Here is a 17029-nt window from a genome sequence, read left to right as displayed (position 1 = left end):
AAAACAATACGAATGTAATACAGTTCTAATTAGAATCTCAATGGCTCATATGTCTTCTGAAAAACAAGACTAGAGAGCTTTACTAGATATTAAAACATACCACAGAGTTTTCTGCAATCAAAGCCAGCATAATATGGGCAAAGGAAGAGATGGATAGAACACCGAAACAAAAAGAAAGCACCAGAACAGTCACATTGTATATATGACTGTAACACATGACAAGGGTGATATTTTATATCAGTTGAAAATGAATGTTTCTTTAATAAATGATGATGGCATCACTGGCCATCCTTCTGAAAGAAAGTCAAGTTGAATCTCCACCTCATACTGTATTTACAAATAAATTTTAGATCGATCAAATGTAAAAAATAAAACAAAAAATTTATTGAAATCTAGGAAAAAAACTTATGTATACTCTAGGGAATAGCAATACCTTTAAAACTAAGACAATGAACCCAAAAACTATAAATGAAAAGATAGACATGAATGGCTACATTGAATTTGAAAATAAATGTACGATGCCAGAAACAACATGAAAAAGCCCGTGTTAAACTTGGTGGGAAGGAGGCTGTACAACACATATGACAGACAAAGGACTAAAATCTAGAATAGAAAATTCTTATTAACTGAATAAAAAAGACGAACATCTCGAGGGACAAAGAGAACAAAATCCAAATAGAAAACTAGAAGAGCAAATCCAAATTGCTTGATAAACATATAAAAAGATGCTCAGCCTCACTGCTAGTCTAGAAAATGCAAAATACAATAACAATGAGACATTGCTGATGAATGGAATTGGGAGATGGTGGGAGTTTTTGTTCATATATTGCAAGTGGAGGTGATCAACCTTTTTATTTTTATTTTTATGTTTGGAGGAGAGGGATGTGATCTGGCAACACTTATTACAAGTAAAAACACACATATCTTCTGCTGGGTGTGCATTTCATAGAAATAAAAGTATCAGAATGTAAGGCTGGTCATAGGATAATATTCGTTGCATCCTGGGCTGCAGGGTAGCTCAGTTATGTCAATGCTATCTTTGGAGGTATAGGCAATATGCTGGCATTGACTGAAATGTGTGTAGTGGCCAAACACAGGAAACCAAGCCACAGCTTCTTAGTAGACAAATGGCTTTAGTAGACAAACAGGGTGCATGCATATCATGGAATATTGGGCAGTTATTAAAGAGTGAGTCAGACCTATACTAACTGACTCAGCGGGACTTCCAGGATATATTGTGAAAAAGAAAGCATGGTGCAGAGAAATGTGGATAGCAAAGTCCCAGTCTTTATGAAATGAACTATGTCCCCACCCCCTTCCTGTCTGAATGAGCGTGAGGGCAGGTACTGGAGGATACACACCAAGGAAGGAGAATGGTGAGGTAAGCTCTACCCAAGCAAATCAAATCTGACCAGATCAGACCAGGCCACACCAAACCAAACCATAGTAAACCCAAGTAAACCCAGTCAAACCAGACCAGAACAAGCTAAACCAAACCAAACTAAACCAGACCAATCTAAACTAGTCCAGTCCAGACCAGACCAAAACAGACTAATCTAACCAAACCAGCCAAGTCCAAACCAGACTAAACCAGATTGGACCAAACCGAACTAAACCTAAAAAAATCAGACTGTCAAAGTGTCTGTGATTAAGCGATACGTGTGACATCCCATTTATGCTAATTATATATACACATATATGTGTATATATGTAGATGCATATAATGATGAATGAAACGATGGTCACTAAAATTATTAGTGGTTGACAGCTCAGCATGGCGGGACCTCATGGTGATTTTTATTTTCCTTGTACTTTTTTTGGGTTGTTTGATTTTTTAAAAAAGTATACAGTATTTATTATTTACATAATTAGAAAAAAAATAGAAAGCTTTTGCACTGTGGAAGAATACTTTTCGAAAAAGGGGAAAAAAAGAAACTCCTTTATTCTGCAAGTTAGCAGTGCTCTCCTCTGTGCTCCTCCTGGGCAGGAGGGCACATCCATTCCGGAGTCCCCTCCGGAAGATGAAAGCAGGACCACCGACTGCTAAGACCCAAGGAGCTTTGTGCCCACAGTGTGTTTCTGGGCTGCAACAGCATCATGGTGTATCTTCTGCATCAGTTTGGCTTTTGAGAGAGAGAGAGAGAAAGGGCGAGAGGAGGCTCCAGGAAGCAGAGTGAGCTCCCGAGTCCCCTTCCAGGGCAGGAAACCAAGCCCTGCTGTGGCTCACACAGAAACAAAAAGGAAAGTTTATGGTGGCACAGGGCTGAGTCATATGATAGATAAGAAGGACCTCTCCTTACACTGGCATGATTACTCAGGCTTTTCTCTCCCCAGGTCCCAAATGGCTCTGGAGCGTGTGGCTTTCCAGGGGAGGCCATGGGACTGAGAAGAGACTGGATTCATTACCCTGTTTGCAGTCGTCTAATATCAAAAAGCTAACCCAGCCTCTCATCTGAATCTCTGTGGGCCTTTCTATAAACTCCCCCATCACGCCAGCTCTGTAACTAGGGGTTAAGCACATTCTTAATCCTCTTTCTCCCAACACTGGTTGATGCTGAAAGGGAAAGAGCCCCAAAGTCACACCTCAATGTTGCATCTTTTGTTTTTTTTTCCAGATAAAGCTTGGGTTTCTGAGGGCTCTTTTTACTCTTGCCGCTGCTATCCTTTCTCTTATATCTTCCTGACTCTGTCCCTGATGCCAGGAAAGGGTTGGGTCTAATGGCTGATACATGAAAATAATTGCAAAGCCAGACATAAGAACTAGGCCCAGGGAATGCCGTTTCCAATCTCTTTCTCAAGGAGCCTTCTCAGCTTTGGGGTACAGTGCCTTGCACTAAACAGTTGCTCAACAAACATGTGTTAAAGTAAGACCTTATGTCTTCCCCATACTGTGTGTGAGAGGCAAAGCATGAACGCACCTGCCTCACTCACATATCAGCATGGGCTTATTTAGCAGATTAACCCACAGAACTACCCATCTGTTAGAAAAGGCCCCCATTGATTCCTGGGCACTCCTCAGGCTCTGATGGTATGAGACAAGGGAAGGTATATTTTGAGGCTTGGGGCAGTGGGCAGAGGGGGAAGCCAGGCGGGTGAGATAGATCCAAGGAGGTCGTGTTACAGAGAAAGGTGGAATGGAATGCAGTTGAGAAAAGGGGAAGAAAGCCATTCCAGAAAGCTTGGGAGACCTCAAAGATGGCCAGTGATAATGGCAACAATAATATGACAATTAACATTGGTAAAGTGCTTCCAAAGGTCTTGGGAGGTAATTCACGTTCCTCTTGCTCTGCAGGGGATGTTTGTGTGGTTATTTTTATTTCACTTTTCAGTCCCTAGGCGAAGGAAGGAATCACTGCACCAAGGCCACATGCCCTTAGCCCTGGTTCTGGGCTGTCACACCTGGAGTGCTGTGTCTTCCAGTAGGAGATTAGTGCCCTAGATAAAGCAAGAGGAAGGGCACTTCATACCTAGCAAGGCAGGTGGCTTTTTCCAGCCAGTTGGGCAGAGGGAAGGGAGGGAAGGCTTTAGGAAGGGCTGGGGTGGCAGAAGAGTCAGTTGTTGCAAAACCAGAGAAGTGTGTTGAGCCTGAGCCCAAGCCCTGGGCCAAGTCTTCTCAACACAGCACTATGCTGGCCTGGGGAAATGAGTTCGCAGGCTCCAGCCCAGGTCTGATCAGCCTAGGACTGGGGTGGTTCAGGATATACTACTGCCTGCTTTCCTGCTCTGGATGTTCCTGGCCCCCTTCCCTGCCTCCTGCAGAGGGGCGGGCTCATCTCCTCCAAGAGGCCTTCTGGGCTCCCTAGGGACAGGGCTCCCCCATACGTGTGGGTCTCTGTGCATCTTGTCTTCATAACCCAGGATTGGCTGTTTCTGGGTAGGACCTGACACTCATCCCTTTCCCAGTCTCCCCAGCACTTGGCAAGGTGCCTCCTACACAATGGAGGAATGTTTGAGAACCAGCTTTAAGGTCAGATTGACTTAGTGCAAATCCTGCCTGTCTCCAATCAGTTATATGACTATGAGCCAGAGGCATTCTCTGAGCCTAATTTTCCTCACATGTAAATAGGTGGTAAATATGTTTTAGGACAGTTGTGAGCATTAAATAAAATAATACATGCAAAGTGCTGATAGCTCAGTGCCAGCCATATACAGGCTGGTCAGCATGTCTGAAAACAGGTTATATTACTTTGTTATGCATTGTAATGCAATATCCATAAATCATTTAATATGGTTTGCCTCTGTTTGCAGACTTGATGCCCACCCCACTGGAAGCCCTCAATCCACGGTCTTCCATCCACAGTGGTAACTAGGGATGGTGGATTCCCAAATGTTTGCTGCCTCCTGGAACCCAGATTTCCCTTCACAGCCACCCCAGCCTGACCCCCACTTCTAGAATGGACTGCTTCCCAGGTCTGGTTTTGGTGATTAAGGAGAGTATTCAGAGGCAGGCTGGGCTATGGGGATGCCCCAGGGAAAAGCCAGTTCAGGGTGTCAGCTGTCTCGTAGGGGTTGGGCCTAGTGTTTATTGGAGACCAATGAAGTACCTGCTACTGTGATGCTGCCTTGACCCCAGGAATCAACATTTGGACCTAACTGCTGTTTGCCTACCACACACAGAGATTTTTGAATGTTTAGGAGAATCAGGAAGTGGGCAGATAATTAATGTGTGCTAAATCATCAATTTGACCATCCTGCAAACATTTACTGAGCACCTACTATGTTCAGGATAATATGATACAAGGGGTTGCACAGGCAGCGAGGTCCAAGAGATGGTCCCTGTCTCCAGGTAGCTGAGTGCCTGTGGGGGGGGGGGGCCAGGAGAAGGTGTCCAGAACAGTAAAAGCTAGAAAAGTCCACAGGAGGAAGGGACTACCCAGACCTGGGGACTTTAGGGAGAGCCCCCCAGGGGAGCCACCCAGGTCTGACTTGATTCTTCATTCTTAGATAGAAACATTACATTTGGGATTGTTAGAGAGGACATTGGTGGTGGTGGGGGGTACCAATAACCTGAAAACAAGCTCCTCATTTTGGACTTCTAAGGCAGGGGTTGGCAAACTTCTATCAAGTACTAGTTAGTAAATATGGGCTTTTCTCCTCCTTGTCTGCCTCCTTCTTTTTACAACACTTTTAAAATATAAAAACCATTCTTAGCTCGCAGGCCATACATAACAGGCCCAGGGCCAGATCTGGCCTGTAGCAGTAGTTTGCCAACCACTGTTGTAGAGAATTACCCGAAGCTTTATTTACTTATGGCCAACAACAACAACTTCTTCCCTGGTTAATGTGCAGACACTGTGCCATGCACTGTACCTACATCATCATAAACACGTTTCATAATAACCGGTGAGCAAGGTCCTATTCTTAGATCTTTTATAGGTGAGGAATTGAGGCTCAGAGAGGCTAAGTAACTTTCTCAAGGGCACGCAGCTAGGAAGTGGCAGAGGCTGGATTTGAATGTAGGTCTATTTGATTCAAGCACCCACTCTCTTGGCCACAGAATCACCTCAACCTCAGCACAGGGAGGCTGGCATGCTGCTTCTCTTTCTGATGGCTACAGGGAACATTTATGTGAGTAAAGGAAGAAAAACACACACACACACACACACACACACACACACACACAGGAATAGAAAAATTCAGGAAAAGTAGATCAGAACTGAGGAGAAGAGAAGGTTGATGAGAAACCCAATCCTGGCTTTCCAGTGGCTTCCCTGGACTCCTAGGTCCTTTTGTATCTGGAAACCTTCATTTGACTCTCTTTGAAGTGGACGTACAATGGCAACACCTGTTTCTCTGCCTCCCCACCCTCTCTCCTCAACTATGAAAAAGGCTCTTCTTCAAGCACTTTTAGTAGCTTGTGGGGCATTAATTAAACGAGAATCTGGATTTATTCATTCATTCAATATACACATGGCTTCATTCCAACGAGGATCTGGTAGGTGTAACAGTGTATGTGCAGTCTTTCCTCAAAAAGAGTGGGAAAATAGCAACCAGCTCTGAGGACACACTTTACACAATTTTTATTTTGTTATTTTCTTTGCTATGGGACAAATTCAGAGAGGAAATTAAAATGTGGAGAAGAAAATAAATACATTTGTTTTACTGCCTAAAATGAATTACTTTGTAATTTAGAAAACACGATAAACTGAAGCACACACACTCACACATCTCTCAGGCACAGCATGAGTGAAAAGGGTAATTTCTGGATTGTTTTCCCAGGGACAGGCTCTGCCTTAGCAGAGACTCTGATGGGCTCAGCCTGCCATTGCTGAAAAATAATACAGAGCGTGTGAGGTGATGTTTGCAATGTCTTAGCACAGAATAAGGAATCAAGAGGTGTTGGCTGTTATTATTCCCTCCGTAAATCCTCTCAGTTGGAATGAGCTGAAATTGTGAACCATTGCTGGGTCTTCTTCCTCAGGGATGGTGAAAGCAGCTGACTTGGGATCTCAAGACCTAGCTCCAGAGGTGGAAACAGAGCAGGGATAGGAGACATGCCACCAAACTCACACTGTGGGAAGCAGAGTGTTGGGAAAACACATTGTTACACATGAGAAACTGTTCAGGAAAGCTGTAACACGTCAAGGCTGTTTCTCTGGCATGTGTGTCTGGGGTCTCCAGCCCGATAAGCCAGTGCTGCGGGGGTTACTGGGGGGTAGCCTAACTCAGCAGATCTCACAGAATGTTCCATGGACCCTTGGGCAGTCCCTGAAACTCTTTCAGGGGTCTGAGAGGTCAAGACTATTTTTATAATGCTACTGTGGCTGTGTACGTTTGCACTGTTGGTGCAAAAGCAAAGGTGGGTATCAAACAGCTGGCACCTTGGCAGGAATTGAGCCTGCAGCCCCAAATGGCGGCACCAGCCACCACGTGCATCGCTATGCACTCACAGCAATAAAAGGAAGAGCCAGTTAGCAATGTCTTTGATGAAGCAGTAAAATTACTCATTTTATTAAATCTCGGCCCTTGAGTAGATGTCACTGTAATATTCTGTGTGATGCAATGGGACGTATGCATAAGCACTCGTGCTGCAGACTGTTTAGTCCCAAGTTGAACAAGCTGCTGTTTTACAGAATACCATTTTTACTGTTTGGAATGACATTTGAACTCGGGTTCCTGTATTGGGCAGACAATTCGGAAAATGGGTGAAGTGGATTTCTACTATTGGCCAAAACAGAGCAACAGGAACTGAATTTATCTTTTTACCTCAAACAACTGAAAAAAAAAGCCAGACAAAGTATAGCAAACAATGGTCTTCAGATACTGGACAATAGGCAGCTCAGGACAGTGATCCCTGAGAAATGAGTCATGAACGAGGTGTCCCAGCTCACTGTCTGGAGAGTTTCTAGGCCACAGTGTGGGGAGAGGAACCCAAAGAAAGCCAGGTCTCCCTGAGTGGAGATAAAAAGAGCTGAGAATTCAGAGAGGCCATGGCGACTGGAATCGGAAGCACAGAGCACGGGAGGGACGAGAACTGCACACAGCATAGCAGACGGTTCTTCTCCAGCGAGTCTTGAGCTGAGCACCGAACTAGGCCTGTGCAGAAAATCTCTGCCCACATTGAACAGATTAAGGCAGCAATGACTACAGGTAGTTTCCAGGGGCACTTAGCTTCCCTGAAATGACTCTCTATGTGTTTCTGTCCTTCACCCCTGTACTTCTAACCTCTCAGGGCCCAATGTAAGCGACAGGGTTGAGGCTCAGGAAAGGGAGGAGTGAGGGGAGAAGTTTCACTGGGGAAAAAGGCTTCTTTGCCTGCACCTTACACCCCAAAGTAGCACATCAGCAGACGTGTCCTGGAAGTCACTCTGGGTTGTCCTACTTAGAGACAGAGGCGGATGGATTTACCAGGAAGCTAATGAAGCTTAAGCCAGAGGGTCCCTCATTTACAAGTCCTGGAAGGGGCCTTCATAGGTGCTCTCCTATTATGTTTCTGTAAACTGTATAGTACAATTACTTGACATTATTTTTTGTTAAAGGGAACCCCAAATTATATAAACTTCAAGGTTCACAAAATCTGAGTCCTCCTCTCCTCAGGAGGTTTACTCCGCAGATCGCAGGCTGGGGACTGTGTGACCACACCCTGTGTGTAACAAGAAGTCCCCCTGGAAAACCAGGTCGCTGTCATTCATTCGCCTGTTCAATGCGCTGAGTGCTTGCCGTGTGCTGGCCCTGAGGCGGCTCTCCAAGGCCGTGGCGAGCACGATAGGCGTGCTCCTTGTGTCTGTGGAACATTCAGTCCAACAGGGGAGAAGTCAGTGATGTAACTAAACAGGTGGTAAGTGCAGTGAAGGGGCAGGGTGGGTGCTGTGAGCAAGGACAGAAGGGCAGGGTCCCCAAACCCTTCTGCAGGGTGGTGGTCAGGACGGCTTCCCTAGAAAAGGGATGTTTAGGTGAAACTTGGATAAAAGCACAAGCTGGCCACTGTAAGGGTGGGTGTTGGGAAGGGTGACTCCCAGGCAGAACAGACACCGTGTGGCAAAGGCTGGGAGGGGCCCAGGAGCCCAGCCGGGGTAAGCTGCTGAGGAAGGCTAAGGTGGGCCGCAGTGTGGGGGGACGATGAACTGGGGAGCCCAGCAGAGGTCAGTCCCACAGACCATTGCCAGCTGGTGGTAAGGATTTTGATTTCTCAAGGATTTCTTTTTAGAAAGACCCAGGGCTGGGAACAGACTGCTTTGGCAGGATTTCAGCCCAAATAACAGTCTCTTTTTACGATTCTTTGTAATTCTGCTGACATCAAAGTCAAAATTGCCTGCATCTGGACAGCGACTCTCTCCAAACCAAATTACAGACACTGTTCTTGGAGTGTCCAATGGAAGCTCACCACTTCCTCCCACGACACTGACCCTGCAGCCTTGGCCAGAGTCTGGCCTGAGTGAACCAGGGACAGGGTCAGGGGAGTGGGCTGGTGGACAGTGGCCACATCTGTCAGCCTTATCAGCTTGTGCCCTGTCACCGCAGTGACCACACCTCAGAGGGAGCCATCAGGGGTCTGATCTTGCCAGGGAATGTCAGCGTCCAGAGTAAACTGCTTGTAGGCCTGACACTATAATATTGGCTGTATATGAGTGTATCACCCCCCCCCCCCACACACACACACACACCTCACCAGGTTCAAATTGTCTTTAGGACATTTCTTAGGAGCTCAAAAACCCCCAGCAGTGTCCAGGGCCTAAATGGCTCATTATCAGAGTCATCCCTTAAAGAGACACATCCTGTGTCTCGCATTTAGGCTCAAACAGGATTCTCTGGGATTTGCTTAGGGCAGGACAGAGGTGGGAGGGTGCAGTGAGATCTGGCACTTAGCGAACGCCTGCCTGTTTTGGGCCAGGCACTTGCAGATATGTCATTAATCCAATCCTCACCCACACTTGGTAGATAATTGTGTTGCAGAATAAACTGGGGACTCTTGGTTGGAGCTTTAGCTTTCATTCACAAGGTGCTGCATTCAGTAACACTGGTGCTACATCCAGCTATAATTGAAAAGCAATTTAAATTGTTTCTGTTGTCTCCTGAAAAACATCTCAGGGGATTATATATCCATGAAGCACAGTGAAACATTTAGAATTGTGTGTTACCACACACCTACCCCCATCCCCTCATCAGAGTAGGGCGATGGGTCCATCCCTCCTCTCAAAAATCCCCCCAACCTCTCAGGGAACTTCTCACTCTCCGCTCACCTCCCACCAACCATCAATCTAGCCTTTCCCTTCCACCCAGCAATTCTGCAGGTACAACCTCCCACTTCTTTTCAAAGGTCTTTGACCCCAGAGCCAGACAATTAAGATTTGCGAAGCCTTTGATGTTTAGGAGGCGGGAGGAGGAGGAAAAGGGAGGGTCCCATAACAGTAGAATCAGAAGTGCCTGACTGGAGCCTGGCTCCTCTACCACATCAGCTGGCTGAGTGACTGTGGGAAGGGAGGGGACAGAGCCCCCTCCACTCTGTTCCCCACACCTGGGAGGGGAGGCATGTGGTAACTGATGCAGCCAGCCTTCCCATGATCCAAGTGTGCAGGCTGGCTACAGTTACAGGAGACAAGTGTCTCCACCTCTGTGAGGCCTCTGCTAAGAGAGTCGAAGGGATCAGTTAAGATAAAACAGGGACAGAAGAATCCAAGTCATTAATGAGAAGAAACCACTAAGATCCTTCCCAGCCCACAGACAATGAGGAAAGGGTGGCTCTATTATCTCTCGACCTGCTCTGATTGCCCTGTTTCCCCTCAATCTGATAACCCCTTGGTGTCAGTGGTTTATCAGTGGCTGTGGTTCAGTTTCTTTCTTCCCTGAGAGAAGTGGGCTTAAAAATATTCCCCGGTCTCATTATCAACGTCTGCACGTTAGACTCGCCTGGTATAAGAGCCAGGCTCCAGTTGAGCTTAATGTGCTGACCTTGATACCCCTTTACACAAAGGGTCCCCCAATTCCAACCAAATGAAGCAAGATCTCTGGGGCATAGCTGGGTATCAGGATTATAAGAAGTTGTCAAGGATTCTAAGAGGGAACCGGGGTGGAGACCATGAGACCAGAAGCAGTTAGGACTGGGGGGCACCTTAGTGCCCACTGGGAGCCCAGGCCCCCAAAGCACAGCTGTGAGCTGGGGACGCAGCCCTGGACACAGCGGGAGCGGTGCCTTGTTCAGCAGAGGAGGCTGGCTGTGGTGTGGGCGGAGCTTAGGGCTGTGCAGCCCAGAGAGCATCACTGAAGTCCTGGTGAATCCCCCTGATTTCCCTCCCCCTGCTCCCCTACCCTCTGCATGCCACTGCCTCCAGAAGGCCTGACACGGTACAAATGAGCAGAGGGGCCCCAGGCTGAGGCTGGGTTCTGCCAACCCATCTCCAGCTTTCCCAAGGAGCAGTTCTGCTGCTCTGAGCTGGGTTCCCAAACCCAAGGGATTTTTGGCAAGTTATTAATTCCTAGCAAATAGCTAGCCATTAATCTCAATTAACTTGATTGCTTAATTATGCAGTGCAGAAAAAGAAGAAAGCCCATCGAGATGAAAATTGCTCATGGAACGCAGACAGGCTGTGTGGTCTCTAAGAAATAACAGGAGTCAGAGGTCTGAATTCTGTTTGCCCTTTTGCCAAGACCTGCGTTGAACACAGGATTTCACATTGCTAAACCAGGGCTTGATGAATGGGCTGTTCGAGTTCCAGGTCATTTGCAATACATATGAGCAATTTTCAAAGCATTGGAAAAAAATGAAATAGATTCAACCTAAAAACCTACTGAACAGTCTGTAATTTCCCTTTGCTCCAAACTGCATTTCAGACTTGTGCCCTGTCATTAGTATTGCGTTATGAATACGATTAGAATCACACCAGTGTAAATGGTAATAATAGGCACTCAATATTTAGTTATTAAATGAGTAAAAATATTTCTTAGATCCTGAGTGGGGGTGTCAGTGGTTTCCTTTGATTGTTGCTTTATGCTAATGTGTGTTCACTGTAGCAAGTTTGAAGATAGAAGAACACAAGGAATTCAACCTGAGATCCCCAAGAGGAACAGTTTTATGTCTATAGCTCTAGTTCTTTCTTTTCTACGTACATACACATAGCTTTCAAAGATAAAACCTCTGACATGAAAATCAGTGGGGAGGGGGCAGTGGGTCAGGGCAAGTTTTAGTCTTCTGTGGTAGACGGTTGGTGGCCTGCCCAGGTCCCCTCTACCGTGGGGGTACCGAACCCCCACCTGCAGTGAGTGTTGGATGCTGATGGCTCACAGCTGTATACTTCTATGGAGACTTGCCCTTCACCAAATGGGAGCCACCAGCCCTGAAAATGCCTGGGAGGTTATCCAGGGAGGATACACCTTTCTCCCAGGGGCAGCCCATGATCAATAACAGATTGATAATGGGGCAAAAACCTGGCTCCCTTACCTCAGGGTGGCACAACTGGGTGGTGTCTCTTATGTTCCAGAGCTGCCCTTGGGATCTGGCTGAGGTTAGATGTCAACTGAATCACCTCTGTGCTGAGCTTTGTCCCCTGCCTCATCCTACTTCCTTCACTGCCTTACAAGTTTCTCTGGAGATCACTTCTCTGGAGGAATTGCTGGCTCAGACTCTGTTTCTCGAGAACCTGACCTCTGACAGTGCCTTTCATCTCTCGCCCTCTAGAACCAGAGTGAGTCTAGAGCCTCGCTGCTCAAAGCATGGTCTGTGGACCTGCAGCCGCAGCGTCACGGAGATCTTCTCGGCAGGGCAGTCTCAGGCCTCGTGTCAGGCCCATGGAATCTACATCTGAAATTTAACAAGACCCGGAGGAGATTCTCACACACATTACAGTTTGAGGAGTCTGTCCTAGGTCGTCAGTGTTACAGGAGATTGTAGGAGAGAAAGAGGGCTCTGAAGAGAGCAGTGGGCAAAGGTGATTCCTCTTTGGCCTAACTTCCACTGGGAGGCTGGATAAAGACAGACGATTGCGTTAGATGTTCTAAATATTTGAGCTGCATCTCTGAAGACAGGTTGAAAAAGACCTTGTGGAGGAATCTAGAGACAGCAGAAATGTGAGGAACTGACCAAAACTGAGGACTCATCCTAGGCAAGAAGGATGAGTGTTTCCTGGCAAGGCAGGGCCTGGCTGTGTGATGTGCAATTTCTAATTCCTTCTATTCTACCAGTTCACAGGATGGAGAACACAGGGGATTTGGACACGTTGATTTCTAAAGATGCCCTGTATGGGTCTAGAAAGACACAACAATGGCCTCTGTGACTGCAATCACACCTCGCAGGCCAAGATGATAGATACATTAATGGAGAGAGGCAATTACTAGGATAATGGGACCCATGCGTCAAAATTTACATCCTGTAAATAAATTCCATTTCGTTGTATCAAAACATTTTTACAAAGGAAGAAAAACAAAAGCGAGGAAGGGAGGAAAAAAGGAGAGAAAGAAAAAAGAAAGTTTGAAATCACAGCGTAGATACTTATAGGAGTCATGTGAACCTGGTCAAGTTCCAGATGCTAAAGGAACGGGGCTGTTTCTGGACAAACTTGAGTTGGCAAGGCTATCTTCATACCCATCTCAGCCACCCTCCTCCCTCTGGAATTTCCCTTCCTTGTCTTAGACACCCAGAGTTCCTCAGGAACTTCCCAATGCAGTGTCTGAGACCCTATAGCTATGACCTATGTGCCAGAATTTTCCCAACCCTTTTCCTTCCATCAAACTTTTAGGCTAGTTTCTTCTCTGTGCCATCCAATCTGGAAACCCCTAGTCTCACGTGGTTATTTAAATTTTAAATTTAAATTAATTAAAAATAATAAAAGTACAGTTCCTGCATCACACTAGCCGCATTTCCAGTGCTTAGTACCCATGGGGGGGGGGGGGGGTGTCTAGTTGCCGCCATATTGGACAACACAGATAAAGAACATTTCCATCAAAGCAGAAAGTTCTAATGGACAACAAATGCTGTTATAAACTACTCCTGAGCTTTATTAGCTCGGCAGTATATCTGGCCAGTACATACGCATGCAGGAGGGGACAGTATCAGAACACCTACCCCATTCTCCATGTAGCTCTTCCTTTGGCAAATTCGCATTTCACCCCTTGCCGGCAGATACCATTTGCTGTTCTCTGAGCATTCTGATTCTGGGAATTTCTGTAGCCCTCCCCGCCTGGCTCCTCACCAGCATAGGTAACCGAGCTGTCTATGCCACTGCTGTGCTGAAATCCCTCACATGGCCTCAGAATGGCTTTCAGAGCAGCTGTGTGGTTGTCGTAGTCTGTTCAGGCTGCTATCGCAAAGTACCACAGAACAACAGAAATGTATTTCTCACAGTTCCAGAGTCTGGAGTCTGAGATCAGGGTACCTGCAGGGTCGGTGAGGATCCTCTTTCAGGTTGCAGACTTCTTGCTGTGTCCTCACATGGTGGAAAGAGGGTAACGGAGCTCTCTGGGTCCATTTTATAAGGGCACTAATCCCATTCATGAGGGCCCCACCAGCATGATCTAATCACCCCCAAAAGCCTTACCCCTAATACCATCACACTGGGGGGTAGGATTTCAACATATGCAGCCTATTGCGATGGTCATTGATAATCTTAATGACAATAGTTGTAATTCCTCAAAATGGGGGAATTGAAAGTGAGGGTTTAAAACAGCCCGGGGCACCAGGTTCCCCAAACCTACTTGCCCTTCCTACATCCAAACCTTGGTAAGGAGGCCTCAGAGACTTGGAATGGGGTGTGAATCAAGGTTTCATTCTCCCCGCCTTTCACCTGCGTCTCTTTTAGACCCTGCCCAACCCCTCTCAAGTACAATAGTTATTGTAGGAGTGTGCAATGACAGCGATTGTACTTGAGGGGAAGGAATTGGTTTATTTGATATAATGTGTATTTAGGCACAGTTTGCTCCCTCCTGGATGGATACTTCATGGGGCCCTTATTTCATTATAGATTATTCAAACTAATTTTGTTCAATGACACTTGCTCTCAAGTTTCTTGTTCTGATTTTGTGATAAATGTGAGTTAAAGTCCTTCCCGGTTTCCCACTTTCCTGAAATGTGCTGGGGAGAACATGCGGTACAGAAGAGAGAGGGTAGACTTAGACTTAGACGGCTTGGATGGAATCACAGCTTTGCCCTATGCAAGCCATGAGACTGTGGGAACACAATGTCACCTCTCTGAACTTGACACCTCACCCGAAATACCTGCCTCACAGGGCTGTGGTGAAGACCCAATGAGGTAACGCACATGAAATTGTAGACAACATTTCCCACGCATCTGACACAGGACAGGAGTTCAGTACACATCAGCATCCCTCCTGCTAAAATTCAAGCCACAGTCCTTTGCACTTGAACCACATATCAAAATTATAAATTATTTCCTTCTTCCTCCACAAGCTTTGAATGCAGTGGCTTATCATTTCTTCTTTGCTCACTGATGTTTGGAAAGAGAAGCCATTTATCATCTGTAGTTCTCTTTCCCAGCTGTGCCAGTTTCTCTGTAAGCTGCCAACCCTTTATTTTGTGGGTGAGTTTTGTAATTCACAAGTTGGTGTATTTCCCACCACTGGAAATGGTCCAGGGATGATATTCTTCGAGGGTTTATCAAAAACTGCTGAATTCTGACCCTTTTATCCAAAGCCCTGTCTATAGGATTTGGAGCAGATGGTGGGACAGAAGACGCTGTCCTAGCATGAGACATGCACCCATAAAATGAGGGCTCCAATGAAAATGCCAGCATAATGTGCCCAAGTCACACAAAAGGGGATGCCAGCATAGACTGACAGGCTAGCTACAAAGCTGCCCTTCCCCCTCCCACCAGGTTATGCTGGCGGCAACTCCACACGCAATGGAACCCTCAGTAATCAATCAAGGTGTCAATCCAGATGGCCTGTGAGGAAGGAATGGGGGCCGCAGGTGGATAGGTGGGTAATGAAGCTCCGGCAGTCCTCTCCCTGCTCCCCGCCCCACACCCGTGCATGGTTAATGCATGAGGCAATATTCAATTATCTCCCAGCAGCAGTTGGGAGCACGAGAGCAGCTAACTATGCACCCAGTTACCATCCTAAAGGCCACTAGAGTCAGGCTGCAGCTGAACAGTGGCCTCAGACTGGTTCCCAGGACATTATTTCCAACAGTGGCCACAGAAGTTTTCCTGGGGACTGGATTAAGTAAGCCCACAGTCTTCCCTCAAGCAGAAAGAGATGGCAGCAGGGCTTCTGTCTTGTGCCCCTGAGTGATGGCATGGGGCATCACCTTCAACCAGCACAACTTTGGAAAAGGCTGGTATATGGGACAGGCATCAGCCTGAGGAACTGGGCCGAGGCTGGGGACCAGAACCCAGGGAGGGAGGAGAGGCAGCAGCCGTGCAGGGAGACATGCATTTCATGGAGAAATAACTGTGCAGACAAGAGCTGGCTGCAGTGGCTGCCTTGGTCCTGCCTGGAGGCTGTTCATCGACCCATCCTGGGCCCCATGGGACCTAGCTGACAACTCTCATCCAGCCCTGGAGAAGTCTACACCCACCTGGGGGTGGGGAAGCAGTTCTGTGCTCACAGGGCAGGTGACTGAGTGTGCAAATTTCAGTCATGAGGAAAAGCCTGTGTGGGGCGCTGCACGCACTTTAGGCTTGTGTATGTTGGATAGACATGTCAAAGTTCACATGTCCCATCAAACCCCCCTTACTGGTCTCCCCCCAGGGCTGCCGTACTCTTGAGGATGAACACAGGGAACTCCATCCTTCAAACCAAACCCTTTAAAGTCATCCTCATTCCTCTCAAACCCACATTCAATCTCTCAGCAAGAGTTGTTCCTCCTCCTTTAAGAATTCCACCATCTAGGTCTGTATCACCACCCGTTGTCTTCCAGCTGGTCTCCCTGCCGCCTGTGTGCCCCACCCCCTCCAATCCATCCACCAACCTGCATCCCAAGTGATCTTCTATAACATCACTCCCCCAATGGTTCTGTACACTCTCCCCCAATGGGATTTAAAATCCCCCAATGGTTCTGTACACTCTCCAGGATACAGTAAAATCTTCTTCATATGGCTTATAATACCTTTTGTGATATGACCCTTTTTTACTTTCCAGGCTCCTCTTTGACCACTTCCCTCACACCCTGGCCCTCAGATACACATACTATCCAGGCCATTCATTTAGTTATTTTATTGGAAACTCATTCATTGAATATGTACTGAACGCTTACTATGTGCCAGACTCTGTCCCAGGTACTGGGAATGTAGCAATGAAGAAAACAAATGATCTGTCCCCAGAAAGCTTACATTCTATTGTGGGATTGGGGGAAGTAGGACAATAATGTAAACAAATATGGGAGTCCCCCCTTATCCACGAGGAATATGTTCCAAGACCTCTAGTAGCTGCCTCAAACTGTGGATAGTACTGAACCCTATATGCAGTTTACTAAGTTTTTCTTATATATATATACACATACCTATGATAAACTTATTTATCAACTAAGCACAGTAAGAGATTAATAGCAACAACTAATAACTTGATCTGATAACCAAGACGGCTTCTAGGTGACTGTGGGTGGGTAGCGTATGCAGCGTGGACAGGCCGGACAAAGAGATGA

This window comes from Rhinolophus sinicus, chromosome 3, assembly GCF_057876585.1.
Source record: "Rhinolophus sinicus isolate RSI-liver-muscle chromosome 3, RSI-T2T, whole genome shotgun sequence".
NCBI classification, from domain to species: Eukaryota; Metazoa; Chordata; class Mammalia; order Chiroptera; family Rhinolophidae; genus Rhinolophus; species Rhinolophus sinicus.
The sequence above is the reverse complement of the archived record's forward strand: the minus strand, read 5'-3'. Positions refer to the sequence as shown.